This window comes from Phascolarctos cinereus, unplaced genomic scaffold (genome assembly GCF_003287225.1).
Source record: "Phascolarctos cinereus isolate Bilbo 61053 unplaced genomic scaffold, phaCin_HiC Scaffold_726;HRSCAF=1367, whole genome shotgun sequence".
NCBI classification, from domain to species: Eukaryota; Metazoa; Chordata; class Mammalia; order Diprotodontia; family Phascolarctidae; genus Phascolarctos; species Phascolarctos cinereus.
This window is the reverse complement of record NW_027556098.1, coordinates 57,770,622-57,785,233: the sequence shown is the minus strand read 5'-3', so window position 1 is coordinate 57,785,233 and position 14,612 is coordinate 57,770,622. Positions and strand designations below refer to the sequence as shown.

Here is a 14,612-nt window from a genome sequence, read left to right as displayed (position 1 = left end):
GCTTGCTGTATGTCCCATTAGATTGTAAACTCCATGAGGGCAATTATTGTCTTTTGCCTCTCTGTATTCCTTTGTATTCTTTTGCTCAGCATAGTGTCTGACACACACAGTAGGTGCTTAAAAATATTTCTTGATTGACTGAGCTGTTGTTCACTTCTCTGTTTTTTTTCTTATGCATCTTTTGGGCACAAGGATGGGCAATAGTGAATAAATACAATCTGTACCATGATGGTCTTCAGTTTCTTGTTCAAGACTTCATAATCATTGACAAAACTTGTTTGGTTCCTTCTGGTAGTGTCATTATGACTAAATGAGTTTCCAAGAGTCAATAATTGTCGCGCATTGAATCTGGGAGATTTTCTTTTATTTCTTGAATATCTATCCTCAGAAATACAACAGACATTTCTATTGTTATTATCAGGCTGGAAAATAACTGCCTAAGACTACTACTCTTCCTCTTCCTCTTCACCTTAGTAGATGTGGATCTGAGATTCTTTTATACCATTCTTGGGAGAACAACAGCTTCTTACCCTTTGGAGCATTCAGATTTCTCTTTTCCAAGAAGAGCTTTGAATGTGCTTTTAAGCTGTAATTGTACATCTGTCCTCTTCCCCCTTTCCCCTCTGTGTGACAATCTTCCATGCTACATTATCCTTACAAAGCTCGTCTTCCCTCCTCCTCCAGCTTGGATCATTTTTTCCCTCATTGGAGCCTTTCATCTGCTTCCTTTATGATCCCCTCATTCTCCCTAATGACCTGGGGTGCAGAGAGGCATTCTTCAAATCCCTTTACCTCCTTTCGGAGAGAAATCAGCCCATGCTTGGAACACAGATAAGTCACTCAACTGTGGCAGAAATACAAACATAGTACCCTACATGCAGGTCACATACAGTTTCCTCTATTAGTTGAAAATTTACAACCTTGTATCTTCAAATTACTTGTGGATATTTATACCTCACACCTATTCACATGGCTAAAACTTTTTTTTATGGTCATTATACCTTCTTAATAACTAACCCTCTCAAATTCTTTTCTTTTGTCTCAACAATAACTTTATAGTCACAACCACCATCACCTCTTCTTTCGTCTACTCTGTTTCACCAATTTGCCCCGTCTATAATTCCACTTTATCAATTTGCTTAACTCACACATTAACCCACAGAGCAAGGTCACATACTAAGTGCCATGAGTATGCCAAGCTTGAAGTTCCTTCTTGGGCAATGCTCAAGTTAACACTAATCCTTCGAGGTGACCCCCTTTGTGATTGATGATACTTCCTCTGATCCCCTCCTCTGTGATACTTCCTCTGATCCCTTGTCCTCCCACGCCAGCTCCTAGGGATCTCTTTCTCTTCAAATTACCTTGGCTTATGCTGATCTGTATATAAATTATATTTTCTTAGTAGAGGTTAAGGATTATTTCATTTTTCTCTTTGCATCCATGGAACCAGTGGTATGCTGGTAACAACTGACTTTTGGAGGCAAAAAAATATGCACATAACATTCTTTTAAGTTTAATTTGCACTATTAACATTTTCTCCATCACTTTCTTAAATCTAGAATGGATGATCAACAAAATAATAAGTTGTGCCCTGACTTGTAACATTTGCTGATTTTTGAGAAAAGAATGTGCACACTGAAAATTTAACAACTAAAAAAAATTTAGCATAGCCTTGCCTGGAATCCAGATGAGTGTTCTACATATGGAAGACACTTTTTGTTGTTTTTCCGTTGTTTCAGTCATGTCCAACACTTTGGAACCCCATTTGGAGTTTTCTTGGCAAAGATACTAGAGTGGCTTGCCAATTCCTTCCCCAGTTCATTTTATAGATGAGGAAACTGAGGCAAACAAGATTAAGTGACTTGCCCAGGGTCACACAGTATCTGAGGCTGAATTTGAACCCAGGTCTTCTGACTCTAGGCCTGGTATTCTATCTATTGCACCACCTAACTGACCATAGAAGACAATGCATAAATATCTATTAAATTGAAATTTTAAAAAGTCATTTGCAGATTTGCAACCCAAACTGTCTACATATCCAAGGATAGTCTACACATCCAAGTCTTCACAAATACAGTACTGCAATGCTTATCAGTTGGTTGCCCCGGGATGCCTAGTCAAGGCTTTTATTTATATGACACTGACTCCTCTAGCAGTGCCTTAAAAGTGCCCACAGAAACACTTGGAGCCTAGTGTTTTCCCCCTTTCCCCACCCCACTGATGGACAGAGAGAGATAAAAAGGTGAGAGAAAGAGTTATAGGAAATTGTGGGGATGCCCATCAGTTGGGGAATGGCTGAACAAGATGTGGCATATAATCATGATGGAATACTATAGGATGTAAGGAATGATGGGCTTTACAATCTTAGAAAAAAACATGGAAACACTTGCACGAAATAATGAAGGGCAAAATGAGCAGAACCAAGAGAACACTGTATACAGTAACAGCGACATTGTTGTAAGAATGACTTTGAGAGACAAAGTCATTTTGACTATTATAAATACCCAAATTAACTACAAAGGACTTAGGAAGGAAGATGATATCTGCATCCAGAGAAAGAACTGATCAATAGAAGTATGTAGAGAAAGATTTCTCATATATGCATATTTGTATCTAATAGTGGTCATCTCTAGGGCAGGGATGTGGGGAAAGGGAAGAAAAAAAGGGAAAAAAAACTTATATAACTTTATTATATATTTAAAAGGAATGGCAAGTAGTGTCTAATAGATTTGCAGTTTCCTGTACTATCATCTTTTTTTTTTCTATTTTACTGTGTTATAGAAATGATTGTTTTATTTCTTAAGTTCAGAATAAAATAAATAAAATTTAAAAAATATATAGAAGCAGCTAGGTGATGTAGTAGACAGAGTGCTGAGCCTGGGGTCAGAAAGATTCATCTTCCAGATTTCAAATCCAGCCTCTGATACTTACTAGCTGTGTGACCCTGGGCAAGTCACTTAACCCTGTTTCCTCAGTTTCTTTATCTGTGAAATGAGCTGAGGAAAGAGATGACAAACCACTCTTTGCCAAGTATCTTTGCCGAGCTAACCATAAATGGGGTCATAAAGAGTTGGATACAACTGAAACAACTACATATAATTACATATATTATTATATTATAATGTAATATAACATTATATTATGTTATGTTATGTTATATTATATTTATTATATTATAGTATTGTATATTCTGTAGGCTATTCTATAGGTGGGTAAAATAACTGCTTTTGGTAATTGGTAATTTTTGTAATAGAATAAAAGCATTGGGATGTAAACTCATCTTTTGAAGTCTATATGGAATCATCTGCAGAATAATTATAGTAGTAGCATAATGATACAGACTCAGTATTCACCCTATTGCTCCATGGTTTTGATTTCTTTCACTAGTTCTCTAGGTTTTGAGAGCTTCTCATGCCACATAGCTTAGAGGTTATGCATATTTGGTATGGCAACATCTATTAAAAAAGACCTTCTTCAGTTTTTTTGAAATTGATGTTTTGTTTTTTTTTCTGGGTGATTGCAGGCAATGTTTTCATCTGTGATATTGCTCCATTTGTTGTGCACCTTATTTATTAAATTCTCTAGGATACTTTGAGGTCTCTGTGGTACAGAGATTTATTGTCTATTAGTTTGTGAGCTAATGAGCTTATCAGTACTATTGTAATTGTTGTTACCGTGGTCATTGTTATGAAGAATGATGATATTAACACTCTCTAGAGGGATGAAGAAGGTAATAGCACTGCATCTTTACAGCTAATGACTGCAACATTTCACATCTCCTCTTTGCCAGCCCAACACTCACTGACAGTTATTTCAGGAAAGGTAGATGAGTAAATATGACTGATCATGTTTGTCAGAATGATCATTTACCTCTGAGGGCTCCAGGAGTGAAGAAGGGAATGCCATGTTAGGATCCAACACCATCTTCCCAGTTTCCATTTGAGAGGATCCTTGAAGAAGCAGGCAGATGGTTTCTAGAATCCCCATCCCAAGGATTTCAAGAACTCCATATGGCAACATATATGTTATAATATATGTATGATATAACATATGTGTGATATATGTATGTATATATGATAGTGCAACACATATTTTCATGCAGAAAAAATGCAAGGAAAGCAGTTATCATAAGTGCCTTCATCCTAAGACCCCTAGATACTGTGAGCTTTCACTGCTTTGGATACTGGGGAATGTCCCTAGGAAGAGAGACACCATACATATTAATAGTATAACTTCTAGTCTGAAGTCAACTGGGGTTGCTTTTCTATGGACTGGGTTTTTTCCTCTTCTTCTTCTACTTCCTAATAGAGTGTTTCTGAATCTGGGTTTGCATCAGCAGCCGCTTTTTTACAGGTTAGTTGGTGACTTCACCTAACAGCTGTATATAGTCCTTGAAAAGGGTAAGCATAAACCGTGGAAATGACTTTATCTTTCTATTCACTATTGAAATAGACTTTGGGGGGGGGCAATTAGTGGATATAAATAACAAAATTCAACACTTTAATTTCAGTATAGTTACATCTGAGCAAGACTTGTGTCAGAGGCTGTCAGAATAAATAGCATGGGAAACATTTCCCCAAATTGCCAAAACCCCCAAATCACAGTACTGTTGGAACAATGCATGCTAGAACTCTCAAGTCTGATTTCTAATTCTTCTGCACATAATCTTGCTGGACTATTGCTGGGCTTTAAATACCAGAAACAACAACTCAGATTCTAAAAGAGAATTCTTTTCTGAAACACAGTAAAGATCTCAAAAATAACAACTCCTGAAATCTTTCCTTGTTTTAAAATAATAAAGTCTCAAACCTCAATTAAGGTTTGAATTACTTTGTCTTTCATATTCTTTACAATGTTTACTTCCATGTCCACAAAGTTGGTAAGGGTAGGTTTTCTCAGTTAAAATTTTGTTCTGCTCTTTAGTCTGTTTGACAGAAAAAGTTCACATTTTAACCACCATCTTTCTTTATTTTTTAATTTAAAGTTTACATGTCACACTTTCACTTTAAAATAATAGTGCCATGGGTCAGCATAAAGTTTTTTTTTTTTAATTTTGCTTTGTTTTTAGGGGTTGAGGTTAGGCCAAGGCATGAAAGAAAGATTTTAACCATCAAATGTAAAGAGAAGATTTTACCAAACACTGCAATCAGATAATGGTGCTAAAACCTTTTCTTGAAAGCTTATCAGAACTTGACAGGAAATAGACTCCAAAAGGGAAGATTTTCAAAATGTAAGCGCTGTGAGAGGTAGGATGGCAAAATGGATAGAAGACTGACCCTGGAATTAGGAAGACCCAGATTGACATCTTGCATCAGACACAAACCAGTTATGTGACCATTAGCAAGTTTTTAACCTCTCAGTGTCCAGACAATTTTTAAAAGCTATGTATTTTAGAGGAGTTATCCATCTGTAACAACTGAGAAATTTTCCACACTGGGAGACTTTTTAAAGACAAGTTTCATTTCTATGATGTTTTCTGTTTTTCAGAAAACAATTTATTTTTAGAATTTGAATTGCTTCTAGTGCTTAAATCCCAGAGTTAGCCCAACAAGATTATTTGCAGAATTAGAAATCAAAAGTGATAGTCAATGGAGGAGAGGAATTTTTCACACTGAGGGACCTATGATAGTCAAAATTGCCCTCCCCTTTCCCCAAAAAAAGGCAATAGAAGAAAAAACCCAAAACATTGAGAAGGGTTTTCCCCATTCATGGAATCTCTCCAACTCGGCACTCTTTTGGATGAGCAAATGCTTGTTCCAGAATGTAAATCCCATCTGGTGCTGGAAGCCTGGGTTACCTGACGTGGGTGTACTGTCTGTGACAATAAAATAAACCCTGACACCTGTCAGCCCTTGGCTCTGGGCCCCACTGAGCCAGAGGCACAGAGACAGGGTGGGAGTATATGAATGGTGAAAGGCAAGCCCTTCCCAGGAAAAGCACCCCTGGGGATGGTCAGGAAAATTGGCACCTTAAGGAACACCCTTAGTCAAATCTTCTCCCAAATATTGATGTGGGAACTCTGTGTGTGTGTGAGTGTGTGTGTGTGTGCGCGCGCACATTTGCAGCATGCAGTATGCATGGCCAACTGATGTTTCCCTCCCCTGAGGCCCTTCGTAGGTTTCAAAAGGATTCCCTGTCTTTGTCTTCTATGGAAATCAAATATAGAAGTTCATGGCTGCTGACCTGACTGGTAAGCAGTGGGTACTACTAGCTGGAATGTTGCCACTGGCAGGGGTAGACAGGAAAATAGGAATGTTCTTAATGCACTCCCAAAGAAAACCATTGGTGGACAAAAGAGTGGCTGTATTTTTACCCTCTCCCTTCACGCTGCCAGGAGTCTTTAAATAGAACCTCTAGGGACTTGTATGGAATAATTCATATTAAAACCCAAGAAGTGGCAAAGGAGGAGGGTGTTGTTTTTTTTCCTGGTAGAGCTGGAAGGAAAGAGCTCATTTTTAATTCAGCTGTGTTAAATTTTCTCCTTTTGGGCTTTTTAATGGACTTTAGCTAATTCAGTAAAGAGTATTGAAGCCCCCAGGAAAAGGAAAGGAAGGAGTAACAGCACTGAAGATGACATTTCCATTCAGAGGATATTAGCGATACCATTTATGAATGCAGCTCAGTGGGCTGTGGGAGACTCTTAAATGGGAAAATCTAATTGAGATGTCCAGTTCTTTCCATTTGCATCTTATAAACCAAACAGTTGCTTTGTTATAAAACAAGCATAAAGTCTCCATTCTCAAGGCTCCATGGACTTTCAGCTTATTTCATGCTTAGGTACATTCCCAACTTGCTCTTCACCAAATTGGCTTAGTGATGACAATTCAGTTTGTTGACTAGAATAAAAGCCATCCATATCTCTCTTCACAGGGTGAATGGTAAGGGTAAAGACGAGGAAAGGGGCAGAGCCATTTTGGCTTAGTGGAAAGAACAGGAGATTTGTGGTCAGAGGACCTGGATTTCAATACTAACTCTGCTACCTACTACTGGAGGGATGTTAAGCAAGTCAAGTAACCTCGCCTGGCCTCAGTTTCTTCATCTATAAAATGAAGGATTTGGAATAGATGATCCTTACAGCTCTAAATCTCTGATCCTGGATCCTATCTGACTCAGGGAACTTTAATTTCTGTTCCTTCAAACTTCCCCTAAAAATAACACAACTACTATTTCTGCAAGGTTAACACCCATTACATCAAAAGTGAATGTTACAAAATTATAAAGAGTAGGCATGGCCCCAAAGAAGAAAAATGAGAAAACAGTCCCATCTCACTCCTTTGCAGAGGTGGGAGATCTATGATATGGTAGATTGCATATGTTTTCTAACTTTTTCAATGCATTGATCAATTTTGCTGATTTTTTTTTCTCTTCTTCCTCTTTTTAAAAAAAATACATTTTATGTGATATGACTCTCTGAAAGTGAAAAGGTCCAGGAATACTGGGAGGAATTCTGGTGATATGAAAAAACAATGAGATCAATAAAAATATATTTAAAGAAAAACACCCCTTCCTTGCCACCCAACTCCTTCCTCAGCACTTGGACAGAGATGTGTTCAGCATTTGCATTGTTATGGCTAGCCTGGACCAATCCAGGGCCTCGGTGTTAACTCCAATTTTCCTGTGCTAATGGGCAGCAGAGTCACAGTTCTTCTCATGCTTATAAGTGGGCTCAAGCTTAGATTTTTAAAAGCCTCCAAATTGTATTATCCAAACAATGACTGATGCCAGAATGACACGTATGGGATAATACAGACATAAGAAAATCTTTTCAGTGGCTTTCCCCAGAATGATCTGCACCTAAGCTGTCTTGAAAACAAGTGGAACAAGGCATATCTTTGTTTTTGCTTTAATATACTTATTTGTTACAAGTGAGGGCACTCGGATGGGTGTTGGGGGAGGAGTGATAGGAACATTTAGATCAGTGATAGTGATATCCCCTGCCCCCCCCAAAAAAAAAGAAAAGAAAGAGATGAACATTAATTAAGCATTTAAAAAAAAACTATGAAGAGGGCAGAAAGAAGTGGATGTAAACAAGGTAGTGTTGGAGTTATTATGTTAAATTTAATACATACTCTTTAAAAAAAAAAACAGCTGTATGTTATAGAGTTTTGCATCACAGACAGTCCTCTTTTCCTGTTCTTTGTATAAGAAAATGCTCATGTTTGTTGATGTATGTCAAGTTCATAATTGAAAAAAGAAAAACAAGTGGAATAAAGAGAGGACTCACAATAGAAGGGGCTCAATTGAAGGAGTAATGGGATAGGGAGGGAAAGAAGTAAGGACAAGCAATATCTTTTCACACACAAACACACACACACAGAGACAGACAGAGAGGGAGAAGGACAGACTGAGACAGACAGACAGTCAGACATAAACAAAGATAGGGAGAGAGACAGACAGACAGTGAGACAAGCAGAGACGGATGGACAGACATAAACAGACAAAGATAGGGAGAGAGACAGACAGACAGTGAGACAGAGACAGACAGACAGACAGACAGAGATGCCAGGATTACATGGTGAGAAGAAGGAGATTCCAGAGGAAAGACATATGTGGGAAGGTCAGAGACATGGCAGTGCCAAGGGTGCCCAGATTCTTTTTACAATTAGATTATGTAAAAGAAAGAGAGGTGAATATATAGCCTGCCATCTGTTCAAAGGCTTACAACCTTGCTTTTATTGTTCGGGTAACTTGGTGAGGTGGGGCATCAGAGGGATTCCAAACATACCATCCTAGAGAAATTTTAATATGTTCCACACTGTCATACATAAAAAGGAAATAACAGCTGATCATGTCTAGGATTGTCAAGAGTAAGCCCCCCACATCCCTATTTCCCCTTTCCCTTATATGTACCGACCCTCCTCTATCCCCCAATGTAGGCAGTTTTAGGGAAATGATGCAAGCTCACTGCCATGGGGAGAAATGGGGGGGGGCAGCTGGTTAACAGCATATCTAGGTCTGGTCTAGGAATTGTTATGAGTCAGGCCCCTTGGGAAGTTATAAGCATTTTAAACCCACTGAAATTGATTATCTCCTGATAAGCACCAATTCAGTGGACCCTGGTGATTCTCTGTTTTGGGATGCTTACAAATAACCTAATCAGCTACAGAAAACATAAGATGAGATGAAATGAGTTGATTTGAAAGCAGCACTGTGTGTGGCTCTAAGGGAGACCTGGGTTTTGGGAACAACCTCCAGCTTCCAATTCCCAGGGACCTTTTGAATTCAGGCCAGGCCCAGAGGTCATATGTTTTGACCTTGGGGGTGGGACTGGTGGTGGGAGATAGTAACTGCATCTCCCTCCATGAATGATGCTAGTTGAATGATTCATCTAGTGCCACTGATGTCAGCCCCAGAGAAGGTGACTCATATCCATCCCAGATAGAGAAAGAGTGTGGTTGTTTTCAAGATCTTGGCGGGGGTAGGAGGGGTGGGTGAGGGTGGGAAGAGAAAAAGGGCAAGTTGGCATTCTCCCAGATTTCTTTCAACCTTTCTGAAAACTTCTGGGCTAGATTATTTGTGAAAATGATGAGTACCCCAGAATAAAATGATAGGTGTCAGAAGGGAAAGAACTCCAGCACTACAGGTAAGAAGAAAAGATAACTACCAGGTTAGAGTGATTAGGAATCTCCATATGCATAGGAACATGGCTTATGAGGTATTGCTCAATAGTCGATTTCCAAGGGTCATCTCCTTATCATAGAGCAAAAATCTAACTGGTGCCATTACAGAAAGGAAAATAGAGTTGTAATGTTTTAAGGCAGTTATAAGCATCTAAACGTCTCTGGAAATACCCTTGGTGAAAATATTCAGCAAAATACAGTGAATGCACTCAGTGAAAGTTGTCACATTTTTCAGGAGATCAGGTGACTGAATGAGTCGGAAACTGTTAAGTATTATTGAAAATTGCCTTATGGGCTCTTGGCAGTGACTTTTAAACTTGAATTACAAATGAGAGTTATACAGGCATGTTTCCATCTCTGAATATATTACATATCTCATACTCATGGATTTAAGCCTCTGCCTATGCATTTTACCTGTATTGATAGTATTTCTGAGCAAATCATGCAAAATTGACCTGGATGAAGGTTTCACAAAATTAGTCATAGTTAGTTAAATGTTATAGTCAATAATGATTTTTTTTGTTTGTTTTTGGTTAAGAATCATCATGCAATCTTAAGTCAATGGAATTCATGATTTCTTTTATGGTGATTCTATAATATTGATTATCTTCTTCCTACATCCCCAATGTCCCAAGGTACTTGTATCAAAAGCCAGATGTGTATTTCAATATATTTGTTCAGGAAGTTATCAGAGAAATAGAAATTTTCCCAATAAGCCTATTTTTTTTAAATGACAAGAAGTTAGCATCCCTCTAAAACATGCATTTAGCCTTCTTTCTAGGCTCTGTACTTCTGATGCAGGAGATCATTTTAACATGTAAGATAGGAGTTACCTCAATCATCTGGTATTTAAAAGCTGATTTCAGTGGTCTCTGCAGAAGCTCTGTATCAACATGTAGTGTACTTTAATGACAACCATATATTGTGCATATTTTGGGTAGTTACAGATTTATAAATGCAGCTGGTATTCCATACACATCCATCAGAGCAATTCATCACTATTGGATTCCTTTTTGTCATTCAAACAATGTAATGTTATAAATGAAAACAAAAATAAACAATTTAACTAATCCTTCTAATTATGAAGGATGAAATCTCCTAAATTCCAGTCTTACTGAGTGACTCTTTCACTTACCTGAGTTTTAGTAACATAGGGACCTGTCTTTTTAAATTAAGTTTTACTGCAGTTCACTCACTACAATGAGCTCCAGTTCCGCTGTACTCTGACACATTAACATTCTGTTCACAGTCAAACACTTCTTTTTACCCAAACAAGAAAAGAGTTACACTCATGCTTCCTACAGCGAGAATCCCATTTAAAGAGAGAATTTTTCTACTGGAAAACAATGCTTTCAGGAAATTGAAAAAAATATATACCCTCATATTCCCAAGAAAGTGTTTTGGAGTTTTCCCTTAGCATTTCTGACCCTGTTGCTGGGTCTCAGCATCCTTGCACAGCTATTCCTTGGATCTCCCCATTGTGTTAATTGTCACCCCTCCGGGGTAAGCTGACTACTAAATATAACCAAAGCTCAGGGATCTAGCCAAGACCAGCGCTGGGGATTTCCTCGGTGTTTTTATGCAATTGGAACTATACATTAATCCATACCTAACGTTAGCGAGTGCTGTGCTCTTCTTAGTAAAATATCCCAAATCAGAATCAGTAAATGTGCAGATTTCTAGTGTTCCTACAAAGCATGACACACAAAGCTAGAAATAAATATTGCCTATTGTTTGAAATTATTCTAAGCACTCCAGCAGATGACTGGCAAGAGATCAGCAGCATACATAAGTAGCAATAAAAGTAAACAGCTCTCTTAAACTAGCAGGACTTGGGTCCTGCACTAATAGTGCCCCCATTGTAATGGGACAAAGGCAGTGCAGAAGATGCCTATGAATTAATACTGGAGGAGTGGTGCCTTCTATACCCCTTTCAACTGATCACATGGTAAAAACCATTACAAAATTACATATTAAAATACAGACAGTTTTCAAATGAAATACCTTTAAACCCACAGAATAAAAACTGTGCTTGCTCTTTTAGAGTTAAGGAACACTTAGCGTGTCTTCCCTTGATCTGTCACAGACTTCAAAGGCACTGCAATTTAAGAAAAATCGAATACTGAAGTACTTCAAATGAATACAAATTAAAGGAATGCAAATTTAAATGGTATTTAAAGACCATGTGTTTATTTAAGAAGATGATGAAATGCTCAGTTTGGAAATAAGTAACTTGCTATAAAAGTAGTAAGCTCTTGTTTTCCTGCTTACCTTGGGGAAAATGCAGGGCTCGTTTCTTCTCAGACTTTTCTGAGAGCTAGAAAGAGGTCCTGTTACTTCCAAATGCTTTTGTTCTTCTGTCCCTCTGTCACATGGCTTTCCTTTTATATTTGCAACACACAAAAGTTAGGGCTGTTGTTTAAGCCAGGCGGGGGGGGTGGGGGAGAGATGGGGGGGTGTAAAAAAGAGAGAGAGAGAGAGAGAGAGAGAGAGAGAGAGAGAGAGAGAGAGAGAGAGAGCAAGGGAGGGAGAGAATGAATGTCAAATGGAAAAGTGCCATTGCAGTCATATATCAATCAGGCTCACGGCAGCAGCAGCTCCCTGGCAAATGGAAACTCTACAGAAACGGGAAAGCTCTCATTATCAAGAGAAATCGCTCTACACTATTCTAGCACTCTTTCTGCAGGAGCATCTTATTGCAGAACCCACCAAAAAGAAGAAAAAGAAAAGAATATGATTCTTTTAAAATATGTAATCATATATATGTGAAAAAGAAACTTTACTTTTTAAGTGTGTGCACCGAAAGATGCTCATTCTGTACAATTTAAGACACATTTTAAAAAGTAAGAAGTGGAGGAGAGAGTGCTATTTCAGCTTCTGAATGGGATGGAATTGGAATTCTAAGAAGACAAGAAGAAATTGGAACCAGAGGCACTTTTCAGGCAATTAATGTATATTTAAGTAGCTGCAGAACTCTGACCTATATTGTCAAGATCTATGTAGGTGGTGGAGATATTTTTATTTAGCAATGACTGTGCATCCACTATGCAAGCTTCTTATGTGACTACTTTTATATAATCATCACCTGAATGAGTTGAAAAAAGACATGGTTGGAGATATATAGCCAGAATAACCAGAATCCTTGTGCACATTACATATAATTAATATTAAGTGATTTCTTGGAATTAAATTTCAAAGATTTGTGGTCTGTCTGCAGAGGTACTGCTTAATCTGGGGTATGTGAACTTTTAAAAAATGATAACTGCATGTTTACATAATGGGCTTCTCTTGTAATCCTATGCATTTTATTTTATACATTTAAAATGTTATTCTGAGAAGGGGTTTATAAGCTTCACCAAAATGCCAAAGGGCTCCATGGCACAAAAAAGGTTAACCCCTGCTCTGGGATTCTGCTTCATTAGACATTTAACCAATATCATCATCTGTCATGCTGAGATTTTTAATCTTTTTTGTGGCATGGCTCCTTTGAAAGTGTGGTTGATGCTACAGATTACTTTGGTTTGTCACCTACATTCATAATTTAAGGAAATACTAAACTTTAGTTAGAGGTTAATGGGAAAAACAGATGTATTTTTTTCCCTATCCAAGTTCACAGCTTTCTTTAAATCTGTCCATATGTCCCTGATCTAGTATCTGATCTAGATACTATATAGCTATGGACATATAGGCAAAGTCCTAAAATCAGCACCCCAACTGATCAACAGAAAAATGCCTTGCTTTAACAAATATATGCTGAGTGTCTTGTTAGGCACAAAGAAATAGAATGAACATCCCCATCTCACCAAGATGTTTGCAATCTGGTTGGAAAAATGACACACAGCCTACCTACATGTAAACATGCAGAGAAAGTTGAAAATTATGTATTCAACTGGTATTTACGATGTGACTGAAACCCTTCAGTTCTTAGAATTACCCCTCCATTCTTTTAGTAAATAAAATGGCACTTCTTTACGTCTTGTTATTTTTGAAATTAATTGTTTTTATTATACAATAATTTATTTCAATCCACATGCTTGAAAGGTATATATATATATATATATATATATATATATATATATATATATATAGTTATATACATGTTTATATAAAGGTTATACATGTGTATATACACATACATGCAAATATATTGATATCCATATATATTACATGTGTATCTATATCATATCTAATTACATTGTTTGAATATAGAATTAAATATTGATACAATATACCCACCAGTGGTCACATATACACTTACTGATGCTTATTGTTTATTTTTACTGAATTGTTTTTATGTTGGATGGAAAGAATCTCAGAGTGAGGTCTACTTATTAGCACTTATGAAAGATGGAATTCTTAGTGTGAAGATTACATCTTTTAGGGAATAGTGAAGTTTTGTGGCAAGAACCTGATGGAAAAATTCTTTCTCAGTGCTTTTTTTTTTTAAAGTGTGTGTATTGGGGACCCGACTGATTTCAATGTTATAGGCAACTCTCCATGAAAGTTCCCTCCACAATTATAAATTAGCAACAACTTTGCAATTTACAGATTTATAGAGTTGCCTGGGATACTGAGAGATTAAGGTCACACAGCTTGCGTCCACCAGCTGCAGTATTTGAACCCAGGTTTTTCTGAGTACAAAGCTAGCCCCTTTGTCTGCAGCATCAAGCTGCCTTTACAAAGTACCATTTAGCCTCCATTTATTAAAACACCTGTTACTGTAAGTAACTGTTGTCCAACATTGATAATGGTCATGTGGTCCCTTTTTCATAGGGTCACCCATCCTTCCAAGAAAACTTAGACATTCTACAAAAGACTTCTTTTTTTTTTTTAAGGCTTTGAACTTTATTATGTTGCCTAAAGGAGCATCCCCTGGACCATCCAGTCTGGTGGGATTGCACTGGTTAGTCACGAACTGCATCTGCTGATTGGATGGATAGAGTCCTAGGTTCAAAGTCTTTAAAGGAAACTTGGCACTTGATAAAGGATATT

The 14,612-nt window shown here is 37.6% G+C and overlaps 1 protein-coding gene across 2 annotated transcripts in view; it reads right to left on the bottom strand.

Moving 5' to 3' along the window:
• Positions 1–11,996, bottom strand: part of NDP (norrin cystine knot growth factor NDP) — a 55,747-nt gene extending 43,751 nt beyond the window's left edge. For both annotated transcript variants that reach the window (XM_020995963.2, XM_020995962.2), the window contains exon 1: positions 11,892–11,996. The gene's annotated coding sequence lies outside the window, so the exon portion shown is untranslated. The remainder of the gene's footprint in view (positions 1–11,891) is intronic.
• Between the last annotated feature and the right edge of the window lie 2,616 nt (positions 11,997–14,612).